Genomic DNA, 15,291 nt, shown 5'->3' on the forward strand with positions numbered 1-15,291 from the left:
TAGCTATGGCTCTGCTCATAACACCATGTTCTGAAAAACACAGATATTATTTGGGCTTTTCCTTTATTACATATACTACCTTAGGATATAGATTTGCTATAAAGAAGGGTTGCATCTATATACCATAATAAAGAACAATGAAGTAGATGTAGAAGACCACTGCAAAGATTTTACAAGGCCTGGCATTTCCTTATGATTAAAAATGCATCTTTAATTCTAGTGTCATTCCTAAGAATTATCAACATATCCTGGCATTGGCTTTTGCAGTAAAGGAAATTAATGAAAACCCTCAGATCTTACCCAATATCTCTTTGGGTTTTCATATCTATGATAGCTATTTCACTGCTAAATGGACATATCATGCCACAATTCTTCTAATATACACCCTGAGAAGATTTGTTCCCAGCTACAAGTGTGATGTTCAGAATAACTTGTTTGGAATCATTGGAGGGCTAGACCCCTTAACCTCACTTCATGTTGCAAACATTGTGGACATTTACAAGATTCCACAGGTAGGATGTATTTGTATGTTGTCCATATGTCATATTTTTCTGATTTGTTGAGTTGGAGAGAGAATGATATGGGTGAATTTGGAATATATGCATGGGTGTTAATTTATGCGTTTTCGACTTTAGCAACCAGTCTATTGCATTGGAAATCTTGCACTTCCACAAAGGGTTATTGTAAAGATTGTTGACAAAATATGTGAAAATGAAGACTGAAAACTAATACATGTAAATGGCATTGTCATTGCATCTATTCCCCCATTTGCACCCATTTATCTTTAGCTCATATATGGTTCTGCTCCAGTGATGAATGACAAAACTCCTGGCCTTCCCTTCTATCAGATGGCTCCCAAGGAAATGCTTCAGTATGAGGGAATTCTGTCTATGCTCCTGCAGTTTAGGTGGATGTGGATTGGACTCCTTACTTTCAATGATGAGAATGGAGATAGATTTTTGCAAACTGTATTGCCACTTTTTGCCAAGAGTGGCATCTGTTTTGCCTTCATACAAAGGAGTCAAACATTTTCTTTTGTCACAAAAATTAATGATATGATGAAAAGGGGGGCAAAAATACACGATGCCATCATTGATAGTAATGTCAACGTAGTAGTGCTTTATGGCGAATCTTACACCATTGCACTTTTGAGGTGGTTTCCATATTTGTCAGAACAAGAAAATACAAGAAATAAACCCAAAGGCATAGTGTGGATAATAACAGCCCAGGCGGACCTCACTTCAATGGTCTATCAGAGGACATGGGATACAGAAATAATCCACGGATCTCTCTCATTTACAATTCACTCCAATGATTTGCCAATGTTTCAACAATTTGTTGCCAGCAGAAACCCATCCAGCACAACAGGAGATGGTTTTATCAAGGACTTCTGGCAACAGACTTTTGGGTGTGTTTTCCTAACTGCAGATGCAGGAGAGGTGAATGGAGATATTTGTACAGGTGAGGAGAAGCTGGAGAGTCTTCCTGGGACCTTTTTTGAAACGATTATGACTGGCCACAGCTATAGCATCTACAATGCTGTCTATGCATTGTCTCACGCTTTGCATGCTATGTCCTCATCTAGAGTCAAACATGGTGCAATGGTGGACAAAGGACAGAAACTTCAGAATCAACACTTGTGGCAGGTAAAGTGTCATATCTGTGGTTGTAAGAGCAGGATTTAAATTGCCTAGCCATCTTCCCAAATTCAGTATGGGTTCAAACACCATGTTAGACAAAAAGATCTCTGCATTGCAAGGGATTGGGCTACATGACCCTCATGGTCTCTCTCAGCTCTATGAATCTGTGATTCCTAAAAGCTCCTAATATGGCAAATAGTTCATGGAACCAAAATATACTGGGTGTTGTGTGTTTTTTGTCTATGAAGTTTTAAGTCGTGTACAATGTTATTTTTTTATTCATGTGTTATCCCATGTGTGCTTAAAGCAGGTTTTCCCCATAACAATGAGTTTAGTTTTATTTTAATTTATTGTATTTCGATATCAATTCACTTTATGAAGTAAAAATGCAGAAAAATAAATGAAATCGTGCAGATTTTACATACTAAAAGTATTCATCTAGAGGACAAATAATCTAAAACTGTATAAAATATATAGTAAAAACCCTTGCTGGCTCCACCAAATATGAGTTGAATTTACTTTTAGCTTATCTCTCTCTCTCTCTCTCTCTCTCTCTCTTCTGTGTGTGTGTGTGTGTGTGTGTACTGTACACACACGATCAATCACTCCACACATCAAGCACAAAATACACATGAAAATATATGCAATGAAGGGAAGGGAATGGCAAAAGAAAGGAATTTTCAATCATCTAAGGCAAATATACCTCACTCTGCGCTTATTTTCTAACTTCACCTTTTTCTCTTCACTTCAGCTCCATCATTTTCTGAAAGGTGTATTTTTTAACAACAATGTCGGGGATAGTGTCTCCTTTGACCAGGATGGGGAATTAGCAGCTGGATTTGATATTATTAATTGGATTTTTTCCTCCAACCAGTCCTTTAGTAAGTTGAAAGTTGGGAGGGTGAATCCGCAGGCTCCTCCAGATCAAATGTTCACCATCAACAAGGATATCATAACATGGCACAGGGGCTTTAACCAGGTACGGTTGATTGTCAGTGACTTGAGAAGCACACTGCATACTCAATTTTGAAGGAAGATTCCCCTAACGATAGACGTTCAGAATACCACTGGTTTAAAATAATTGAAGTGAGCTTAGATTAGCCCAGCAGCAATATACTAACTCCCGACTACCAAGGATTCTCATTACAGTACTGCAACTTCCCCTTCTTTTATCAGCTTCAGTTTCTTCATTGACCTTATTTACAGCAAGTGTATAATTTATCTGGAGACTTGATATCAACAGCATAGTTTGCAGTGTAGCAGGGAACTCTTAGCAACTATACAACTACACCTTTCATACCTTTTGTGATAAGGATCCATATTTCTATAACCAAGGATATTCAGAGCAAATACAGGCCAAAGTGCCTGTTGCACCTCACAGTGGAAAGAGTTGAAAATGAAACTAGTTGGATGTATCTTTTACTCCCATTATGCCACCTGTCCAGATGAGGAGCAATCAGGATTTCAACATTTCACTGCTGGGTGGGTTGAAGCCAGATAATAGCAGCCTTCATGACAGCTATATAACATGTGGCAGATCCCCCACATCTTGAGAATTCATAGTTCATTTTCCTTCTGATTATTTTATCCCTTTTTATATTTGGAACATCAGGCCCAGCCTCTTTCTCTATGCACTGAGAGCTGCCATCCTGGTACTAGCAAGAAAGTGAAAGAAGGGGAGCCATTTTGCTGCTATGATTGCATCCCATGTCCAGAGGGAAAGATTTCAGACCGGCTGGGTAAGAAATAGCATGCAGAACCTTATCACAGAGATGCGCCTGACTGCCTTCTCTCCAGTTAGATTCTTAGAAGCTTGGGTAGTTTCTAGAGCACCAGTGAGCAATAATGGATGAAATATTCATAAATCCTGCAATTTTAATATGCAGTTCTCAACCAGTTATATGACCATTGTATTACAATTTATTTGGATTTGCATTTGAAGATAAAAGAACTGTTAAATAGTATTATTCCCTGAGCCTCAAAAAGCTTGTGTCTCTACACACATGAATGCACTCCTCTGATGGACAAGGTATGGAGCTTGAGGGTGCTCTTGGACTCATCAATGCCTGGAGAAGTACAGGTAGTGATGGTGGCCAAGAGTGATTTGTTGCAAGCTCTGACTGGAATGCAAGTAGCAGGTCAAATTATTTCCATGCCAATGCACTTAACATGGAACTGGAGAGGATGCAAAATGTGACTAGAAAACCAAACACAAATCTAATTCAACACCACTAAGTTTCCAGGTCCACACAATGCAATATTCACATGGCTATTTTGCTTAGCGAATAAAACACTACTGGGTTGCTGCCACCAGAGCTAGATGTGGAACCCCATCACATGACTATTTTGAAGACATTTTAGAAAGTTCAAGTAGTTTAGAAGGGTAATTATAGAGAAAGATACATTGGCCAGGTCTCCCCTTGATTCAACAAGCAGGTTTGGGCTATTAAAAAGCCTACATTGGATTTGGCTAGTGGGCTGGATTGTTTTCTGAACTACCTCCTTATGTGACAACAAGGACATGGGTGGTGCTGTGGTCTAAACCACTTAGCCTCTTGCTGATTGTAATGTCGTTAGTATGAATCCACACGACGGGGTGTGCTCCTGTTGCTCTATCCCAGCTCCTGCCAACCTACCATTTTGAAAGCATACCATTGTGAGTAGATAAATAGGTACAGCTGTGATGGGAAGGTAAACAGCATTTCTGTGTGCACCAGAAGTGGTTTAGTGATGCTGGCCACATGACCCAGATAGCTGTTGGCAGACAAACGCCGGCTCCCTTGGCCTGAAAGTGGAGATGAATGGCACACCCCATAGTCAAGTTCAACTGAACTTAACCATCCAGTGGTCCTTACCTTTACCTTTTACCTTCCCTTCCCTTTTACCTTACCCTTCCCTTACGTGACAAGTTTGACAAGTGGGGGAGGGGGGAATTCATCACTCAGTCAATGCTATCACAATGTTTTCAGATGACCCAATTTTCCAGGATGAATTATTAGCTAATCCTCATTACAAAGCAGAGCACATGAAAGTCCAAACTATCAGCTCTGCATGGGACTGATTAGCACTGCTTACAAATTCTCATTGACCCAGCCTCATCTTTACCTGATTTATCTCAGATGTATGGCAGGTAGATAATAAATCATAGAATCATGGAGTTGGAAGGGACCATGAGCATCATCTAGTCCAACCTCCTGCAATGCAGGAATCTTTCACACAATGTGGGGCTTGAACCCATGGCCATCAGGTTAACAGTGAAAGTCCTGTGAACTAAACACAGAGGTCTGGTGAGCCAAGATGACCATGGGCGAGAGGTTCCCCACCCATGCTATAGATGAACTTGATCTCAATTCTATCAGAAGGAATTTAGCTCATATACAGTTAAGAACAGTGGGAAGAACATTGTATGTCATTGTGCTTTCTGATATTTTGATGAAGACTATATCTTTTCTTTCTCAGATATGAATGACTGCCATAAATGCACAGAGGGAAATTATCCAAACAGAAACCAGAATTCATGCATTGTCAAGCATATAAGCTTTCTGTCTTATAAGGAACCTTTGGGGCTTACTTTAGCCTCTCTTGCTTTTTGCTTTTCTTTGATTGCAGCTTCAGTGCTTGTAATATTTTTGAAACTCCATAATACTCCAATTGTCAAAGCAAACAACCGGGAGCTCACTTATACTCTCCTCATCTCCCTCCTGCTCTGTTTCCTTTGTGTTTTGTTGTTCATTGGACAACCTAATAAGGTGACCTGTCTCATCCGACAAGCTGCTTTTGGCATCATCTTCTCAGTGGCTGTATCTTGTGTTCTGGCAAAAACCACCACAGTAGTTCTGGCTTTCATGGCCACCAAACCAGGATCCAAAATGAGGAAATGGGTGGGGAAAACACTGGCCAATTCTATTGTTTTCTCCTGCTCCCTTATTCAAGCAAGTATTTGTACTTTATGGCTAGCAACATCTCCACCATTCCCAGATGCTGACAGACATTCAATAATGGATGAAATTGTACTAGAGTGTAATGAAGGATCTGTGATTATGTTCTACTGTGTCTTGAGCTACATGGGCTTCCTGGCAATTGTCAGTTTAATTATAGCATTCTTTGCTAGGAAGCTGCCTGACAGTTTTAATGAGGCCAAGTTTATAACTTTCAGCATGTTGGTCTTTTGCAGTGTTTGGTTGTCCTTTGTTCCAACTTACCTGAGTTCTAATGGAAAATACATGGTAGCCGTGGAAATCTTTTCAATCTTAGCCTCCAGCCTTGGCTTGCTGGTTTGCATCTTTTCCCCAAAATGTTATATAATTGTGCTGAGACCTGAGCTGAACAACAAACATCAGTTAATCAGAAGAAAATCTGAAGGGGTTTAGTCACGTGTGCATTTTGTTAAATCTGTGTATTATGTGTGCATTTGCAACATTTTGCAAAAATTTTGCATCTTTACCTTGAGGCCTAAACTGAATAATAATAACTTGCATCTAATAGGAGGGAAGTATTGAAGAATGCAAATGTTTGTTCATTGAGCTTTACTTTGCAATCCAGGGAGGCGAGGCTAAAAGCCCCGAGTTTCCTCTTAACCATTGCTTGATACAACTTTCTCAAATCTGACCTTTGTTTTAATGTCCCATTGGAAAACTGAATCAAAATTAAAGGAAAACTGTGATGTAAAAATATTGGTGTACACGTGTGTGTGCACACGTGCATGCCTGGGCACGCACACACGCACATGCACACACTATAGAAATTACTCTCAGGTGGTTTCTAGTGACCAGATGAGGGAAACATGCATTGCCTGCTATGAGGCAAAGTGAGGTGGAAGTTTGCCATGTCTCCCTCTCATGCAAGAAGTAAAACCAGTCTTTCAATCTTTCCAGAAAAAAACATTTCCAAATCAGTCAAATCCCATGTTCAAGGATTTAAATCTCCCCTCTGGCTCTATGGCAAGAACATTTAATTCTAATGTATTTTCCTTGCTTTGGGTCAATCCAAGCCTACATCACAATTTCCTATTCCAACTAAGTACAAAATCAAAAATTCTGTTAACATACAACAAAAAATTATTTTAATAAGAAATGCTACATAGAATCCCTACTTTTGACTTGGTGGGTTCCTTAGCCTTTAATTATCATAAAGGTTGTAATTAACTTGGATGTTTGTCTCAAAAAGCAGACACAAAAATACCAAATCACTAGGGACATTCAGTTAACAGTAAAAACAACTGTCAAAAAAAAACCCTCCCTCATGTGAAGGATAATTCCATAAATATATGCTCTATATTTCAGATACAGGTCTAGGGACTAGGGACAGGAGCACATATACCAATAATGTCACTAATATTTGAGTTTAGGGATCTAGATTTCATTATTGATAGAAGACTATCTGAACATTCAGATCAGAGCACTGCAATCATAGAGATGTTCCTGAAAGTGTTATAGATGGAACTGGGAAATCTGCATATATAAAGGAATGATTAGCATATGTAATCAGTATGGTGATACTAGTGACTTTGCTTCTGGTAATGCTTCCTCAAATGGCATGCAAGGCTCACATTCTTAAGTGCAGGTTCCAATATCCGCACCAACCTTTCCACAAATATCATCAGGATGGAGACCTTATAATTGGCGCCATTGCTTCTCAGAGCTTCATTGTCTCCAGTTCAATAGACTTCACAGAAGAACCCCTCCCAACACTACATGAAGAGTTTGCGTAAGGAATTATAAGTTTATTTTCATTTTCATTTACTTCCTTTTCACCATTTCTTCGGGGGGGGGGGGTATCAAAGTGAGGTCAGATCCAGGACCTTACCTTAATTGTGTACAGCCCCATAAGATGTGCTAGTATCCCTGTTAAAGAATGGGTCTTCGGCACCAGAGAAAGGGCATTTATCCCTTTCTCACATGCCATTTTCTAAATCTGAGCTAACTACCCTTGTAGCATGTGAAGATGCACTATTTGAAAGGGGGGCAGTGTTCTGAATCTGATTTCTCCATTTTAACTCCTAGTAACATTTTAAAAATTAAATTACATTCTGCTCAAGGATTTTACCCCATACCCTGTAAGAGAAAACCCATAAACAGTTGCATTTGCTGTAAATATCACAACTTTGTAAATGAGTGTAGAAGATCTGGAGAAAAGCAACAAGAGTGGGGAATGAACTCGTGTGGGAGACAAAGAGCATACTCATGCCTTTTACTCATCACTGTTCAACAGCCCAGTTCACTTTCAGCAAATGAAAGCAGCTGCTACCATCTAATTCTTCATGTCAAAGACCTGCATATTAAAGCGTATTAGTTCCTCCATCCAGTTTTATTACATTTTCTTCAGAGGCAGATTTAGGGGAGTGCAACTGGACTGTGAATGGGGTACAGGAGGCAGTGTACATGGCCCTTCACCAAAATTTCTGGATGCCCGACCCCTTCATGGGGAATTTTGTGGGTGCTTGGGCACCCAGGGAGTGCAGTCAGGGAGTTGGCACCTGTACCTATCTGTTTTAGGTAAATTCAATAAAAAAATTAAATAATAATACATTGGGTGATGAATGCTGCTAGTAGAATAGATCACAATTGCAAAGGGTAGATATGTGTGAAATAGGTTAATTTATTTCAGTCTACTCTAAATGGTAATTTGCGAAGTATCTATAGCACACCGCATCTTTTGACAAAATCATTGATACTATCATCTGCTCAATATTCTGATATATCACTTTAGAATAAGATTAATTCAATAAAGGATGTCTATATGCTGTAATTGTAAGGAAAGGCAGATTTTAAATAGTGGCATTTTGTCATTGTTATATTTTTGTGATACAAAATTCAGCTCTCTTTTCCTAGCGTAGTACCAAAGAATTACCAGCACATCCTGGCCTTGGCCTTCGCAGTAAAGGAGATAAATGAAAACATTATGATCTTGCCCAATGTCACCTTGGGCTTCCACATTTATGACAGCTATTTCAATGCAAAGTCAACCTACCATGCCACAATGCTACTTACATCTACGCTGGAGAGATTTGTCCCCAATTACATATGTGATGTCAGCAATAATCTAATAGCAGTCATTGGGGGACTGGACTCCCATATCTCCCTTCATGTGGCAAATGTTTTGGATATTTACAAGATTCCACAGGTAAAATGTATGTCTTGTGGTTGTAGTTGTTTTGTTCTAGCAGCACAGAGTGCATGGCAAAGAACAGATAAGGCAAGTCCACACCCCAAGGAACTTCCTGTGCAAAATGGATGCAGAGCAATGGGTTAAATTGTGACATAGTTAGAAAGGGGAATAATATGTGATGAACTCTGTTACTCATACTTTTTCATAGTTGCAGTAAGGACAAGGGAATGTTCAAAAAGCTTCCTGGAAAAGGTGAAATTTGAGGATGAAATTACGAGAGATAAAGAAGGTTGTTGCTTGCAGGAAAGCACAAATGAATCATGGGGGGGTAAAGAATACTTCTGAATGACTGCAGGTGATGATGCTCAGAAAGTGATGGTCAAAGGAAGAAGCTACTAAGAGGTCTTTATTTTTTTTGCACTTCAAACAAAACAAAACAAAAATCCCTAGAACTCCAACTACCTCTGTTCGTAGTCTTTTTGTTTGCTTGCTTGTTTCACTTTTTTCTTCCCCCCCCCCAGAGATTTTTTTTTTTTACAAAATAATAATAATAAATAAATAAGAATAAAAGTGTGTACCCCACCACCAAGACCATTCCATTGTAAGTATCCAGCCTCTCCAAATTTCAACACCTCTTGCAATGGTTTGACCCCTTTCCATTTTAACAATACAAATTCCACAGGTCCTCAAAATAATCTCTCCTGCGTATTCCCCTTCTTACCTTAATGGCACATGTTAATTTATCCTTAATAGCTATATCCCACATCTCTTTATGCCATTCTTCCATTTTATATTCTGCTTGCCCCTTCCACTTCCTAGCTATCATAATTCTTGCAGCTGTCAATAAATTTGTGAGCAAGTCCTTTATAGCCTGCAAACCTTCCACCCCATTGTAAATTGATAATAATGCTACCTCCGAACTTTCAGCCAGCTTTAACCCAGTGATTTCTGTTATCTCCTTAAACACCCTTTGCCAGAAAAATTGTACATATTTACACCCCCACCATATGTGAAGATAATTTCCAATTTCCTGGCATCCCCTCCAACACCAAATATTCCTTGTTTATTTGATTTAATCTGGCTGGTGTTAAATACCATCTCCAAACTAATTTCTAATAATTTTCTTTTATTCTTATAGGTAACATTTTCAATGCATGATTCTCCCATATTTCCCCTCAGCTTTGACAATCTATCTGCCCTGCTGTCTCCTTTCCCCTCACCTCTGTTAATTGATCTTCTTGATCCTCCATTTCTACTAATATTTTATAAATTTCGCTGGTTTCCCCTTTTATAACTGTATTTTCTTCTTTATCTCCCCCTTTATAATCTCCCCCCAAAAAAATTTTGAGTATTCTTTGCAGTTCTTGTTTTCCCTTAACCACTTCTTTGACAGTTGCTCCAGTTGTACAGTATACAGTTAAACCAAATTATATTACTTTCTGTTAGAGCTTCTCTTATTTGCTTTCTCCCCCAATCCTTTATTTTAAATATTTTCTTCTCTTTCGCTTCTTTTTCAATTTCCTTTTTTCAGTTTACTGGGAAGTCTTCTATCATCACCACCGGAGCTGGTGGGGAATTTGCTGATATCAATTTTCCTTTATATTTTGCCCATATCTCAATGGTATTTTTTAATAAGGGATTTTTAATCTTCTGCAACTATTGCCTATTTAGTTTGATAAAAAAATATATTCACTAACTCCTCCCTCATTTCCTGTGTAAAACTATCTAACCATTCTAACACTCCTTGTTCTGTTATCCCATCTATGATATATCTTAACTGATTTCCTATATAATATAAATTCATGTCGGGGAGACCCAGTTCACCTGTTTTCTGGGGTTTATACCATCTTCTTTTATTAATTCTAGGTTTCTTATCCCCAATACAAAAATTATTGATCATACTTTGCCAACCCTTTATTTATGTCTCCAATATCTTAATGGATAACATTCTAAATAAAAAATATATATTCTAGACAAAATTTTCATTTTAATTATCGGTATTCTTCCAAACCATGAAAGCTTAATTTTCTTATATTCCTCCAGCTTTTCCTTAATTTCACTCTTTAATTTATTAAAATTCTCTTGTTACCTGCATATTTTCCAATGGATTTTTGATTGTTTACAAGGTGGCATCTGCAAATAAGCTTATTCTCTCTTTTTCTTTATTGCTTATTTCTTTTATATTTCCACCTTCTCTAATTATATTTGCCAGCGTTTCAATGACCAATACAAATAAAATTGGGGAAAGGGGGGCATCCTTGTCTTGTGCCCCAGGCTAGTGTTATTTGTTCTCTTATACCATCATTCACTACGATGTTTGTAGTCTTATTGGGCTCTTCATGCACTGTCTCTGTCTCTCTGATGACTGCATTGATTTAACAATGAATAAATGGGACTAATGGGAGTGGTGAAGTGCCCAATCCGAGTCTCCCTTCAATGTGGAACCAATAGATTGCCAAAGGGAAGCCACAGCTCTCTCCATCTCAGTACCAAATATTTAGAAGAAATGTTTAAAGTGTACACCTACTTTGCAGGGTAACTGTAAAGACTATTCATCTAAAGCTATGGAATTTCTTTGGATACCTGAGAGTTTTACAGAAATGATATTATCTTCTTTTCAGTCTCTACTCTTCATTTATCTTTAGCTAATATATAGCCCTGCTCCAGTGATGAATGATAAGACTCCAGGCCTTCTATTCTACCAGATGGTCCCTAAGGAAGTCATTCAGTATAAGGGGATTCTCTATTTACTTTTGTATTTTGGGTGGAAGTGGATTGGACTCATTGTTATGGATACCTCAGATGGAGAAAGGTTTGTGCAAACTGTGGTTCCAATGTTTTCCCAGAATGAGGTCTGTTTTGCTTTTATAGAAAGAATTCCAACATTGACTTTTGTCACAGACATTAAATACGCGATGGAAGATGGTGCAAAAATACATGATAAAGTGATGGGCAGCAAAGCCAATGTCATAGTGGCCTATGGAGAATCTTACTCCATGGCTTTTTTCAGATATCTTCCATATCTATCACAGCAAGAAAGCATGGCAAATAAACCAAAAGTGTGGATAGCAACAGCCCAGGTGGAACATACTGCATTTGTTATTCAAAGGACTTGGGATGATGAACTATTCTATGGTGCTCTTGCCTTCAAAATTCACTCCAGTGAACTCCCACTGTTTCACCAGTTTGTTCAGAGCACAAACCCATCCAGCACCACAGGAGATGGTTTCATAAGGGACTTTTGGCAAAATGCCTTTGGTTGTGTATTTCCAAATCAAGCTCCGGATGAACAGATGGAGGATATCTGCACTGGGAAGGAGAAACTAGAAAGTCTTCCTGATTCTTTTTTTGGGATCAGCATGACTGGTCACAGCTACAGCATCTACAATGCTGTCTTTGTTGTGGCCCATGCTTTACATAAAATGTCATCATCTGTACACAGATCAGTGATGAAGGAAGGTGGACAGACCCTTCACAGCCAACTGCCATGGCAGGTAATGAACTTAACATTGTCAGATAAAACACAATATTATGGAGATGTAGTAGTTCATGAACTGTGACTAAATGTTTGCTGGTTTCCCCCTTGTGGTCTCCATTTCATCTTCATTCCAGAAATGAATTTGTATTATTTCCCTTCCTTGAAATGACAAACAAATTAATTAATTAATTAATTTTTATGGTGGTTGGCTGCTCAAATAAGTCTTAGAAAAATTAAACTTCATTGGAAAATACTCTTTCCTATGAGGTTTCCCTGTTGAGGTGGAGGTAAAGTAATTGTGCACGTTTGTGTGCCTGTGGAGGGGATATCTGTGCTATTTAGCATTAACTTTAAGATTAAGAATTGGCCTTTTCTCCTTCCATTTAACACACTCCCACCCCCCAAAATAGCAACAGACTCATAAACATGCAAACATCATAAGGCATTTATACAAATCTAGAATGTGGCCAAACTTGGAATACTCTATACTCGAATTTGCTTCCAGAAGAAGTAGTGATCGGTGTTCTTCTAAATGTAGGTCCATTATTCCCTGAGAAGTGTCTCATTTAACAACAGTGCTGGGGACAAGGTTTCCTTTGACCAGAATGGACAGCTAGTAGCTGGATTTGATGTTATCAACTGGGTTAGTTCCTCAAACCAGTCTATAGTGAAAGTTGGGAAGATGGATCCTGACCAAGTATTTACCATCAACAAAGATGCCATAACATGGCACAGCTGGTTTAACCAGGTAAAAGGCATCCATCAGCAATTTGTTAGCTGCTCTTTGATAGCTTTGTAAGTGCTAAGTCGCCATCATGTTGTCTAAAATTTATTTTAAACATGAGCAAAAGAAATATATATGTATAGAAACATACAGCAACTGACCATCTGAAATAGAATTTTATTGATTTTGTATATGCGATGAGCCTGTTATAGTGTTCCAGGACTGGTACAATATTGTGGGATGAAGCCATAACATAATCAACTTCATGTAGTTTTCATATCAAAAGGCTTTCTCTCTCTTATTTATGATTAGGCCCAGCCTCTTTCTGTATGTACTGAGAGCTGCCATCCTGGTACTAGCAAGAAAGTGAAGGAGGGGGAGCCATTTTGCTGCTATGATTGCATCCCATGTCCAGAAGGGAAGATTTCAGAACATGAGGGTAAGATTGGGTACAAAGATTGAACGCAATCCAGGAAAGCTTATTTTATTCTCTACTGTTTGGAATGGATATGAAGTAGACAAAAAATAAATACAATCTGTACATTTTTGTGGAATCATACATCCAGCGCCGCAACCCCAGAGTTGGCCACGACTGGACCTAATGGTCAGGGGTCCCTTTACCTTTACCTTTACCTTTACTTTACATCCCTCCTTATAGTCAAAATAGCTTTCACCAGGTGTTCTGCCTGGATACTTGAAGGCAAACAAATGTATAGAGGTGGCGGCATGATTGTTCTCCCCTCAGAAATATCATCATATAAACCTCCTCCACTCTTGACCTTTGTGTGATCAACAGGAAGCTCTAAAAGTGGTTTCTGAATACATGCTTAAAAACCATGCTTAAAAACTGGAACCCTCATAAAGTAGCATTCATTTTCATGAGGGTACTTGAAACATAGGAGCCAACTCCAGGGCACTCTGGGTGCTCGGGCACCCACAATAATAAAATTGTGGGGCCAGACATCAACAAAGACAATGAGAAAAGTGGGAAACAGCAGCAGTGCTTTCTTTGGGAGAGAAGCATTTCAGTTCCACCCTCCACAGGCAGCGTCTTACCCTGCCTCTGAGTCCAAGCTCCTTCCTTTGGAAAAGGGTGCCTCGCTGTCTGCAGAGAGGAGGAGGAGGAAGAGTCGGAGCCCCTGACCACCAAAATGCAGATCCCAGATAGTTATCATGTGGTCATTTTTCTTATCCACACCCTGGGCTCAGAAGCAACAGCCTCCCTGTGCTTGGATACAATTGTGGTTTGAGTGTGGCCTTTTCTTTTGAAACATTTCACACATGCTCAGAGGTGCCTGTAACTTATGCTACTGACATTTTGGTGAGATTGATAGTATTAACTGAGAGTGTGGATATAAATAATAACAACATTATGAACTCCATTATGAACTTTGAAAGAGCTACTCTCAGAAAGTTGGGCACACAAACACAAACACACACATACACAGTATACATATGGAGTGTGTGTGTGTGTGTGTGTGTGTGTGTGTGTCACATATGATAGTTGGGAGATTTGTGACATTTATCCAAGACTGCTAGCAAATATTTTCTTTTTCAGATATGAATTATTGTTACCAATGCACCGATGAAAATTACCCAAATGAAAACAGAGATTTATGCATTCCCAAGGAAGTAAGCTATTTGACTTTTCAGGAACCATTGGGGCTCACTTTAGCCTGTTTGTCTCTTTCATTTTGTTTGATCACAATTCTCATGCTAGGGACCTTTATGAAGCACCATGACACCCCTATTGTCAAAGCTAACAACCGGGACCTCACCTACACCCTCCTTTCCTCCCTGTTGATCTGCTTCCTTTGTGCTTTGCTATTCATTGGCCAACCTCAGAAGGTGACATGTCTCCTCCGGCAAACTGCTTTTGGCATTATCTTCTCAGTGGCTGTTTCTTCTGTACTGGCAAAGACCATCATGGTGTTTCTGGCTTTCATGGCCACAAAACCAGGATCCAGGATGAGGAAATGGGTGGGGAAAAAACAAGCATATTTCATTGTTGTTTCCTGCTCACTTGTTCAAATGGGCATTTGTACTGTGTGGCTGGTGATGTCTCCTCCATTCCCAGATGTTGATACGCAGTCAGTGACTAAAGAAATTATACTAGAATGTAATGAGGGTTCTGCTATGATGTTTTATTTTGTTTTGAGTTACATGGGCCTGCTAGCTATTGTCAGTTTCACTGTGGCTTTCCTTGCCAGGAAGTTACCTGACAGTTTCAATGAAGCCAAGTTTATCACTTTTAGCATGTTGGTCTTTTGTAGTGTTTGGCTCTCTTTTGTTCCCACCTACTTGAGCACCAAAGGGAAATACATGGTAGCCGTGGAGATCTT

This window comes from Podarcis vaucheri (genome assembly GCF_965113315.1).
Source record: "Podarcis vaucheri genome assembly, chromosome: 13".
Classification (NCBI taxonomy): Eukaryota; Metazoa; Chordata; class Lepidosauria; order Squamata; family Lacertidae; genus Podarcis; species Podarcis vaucheri.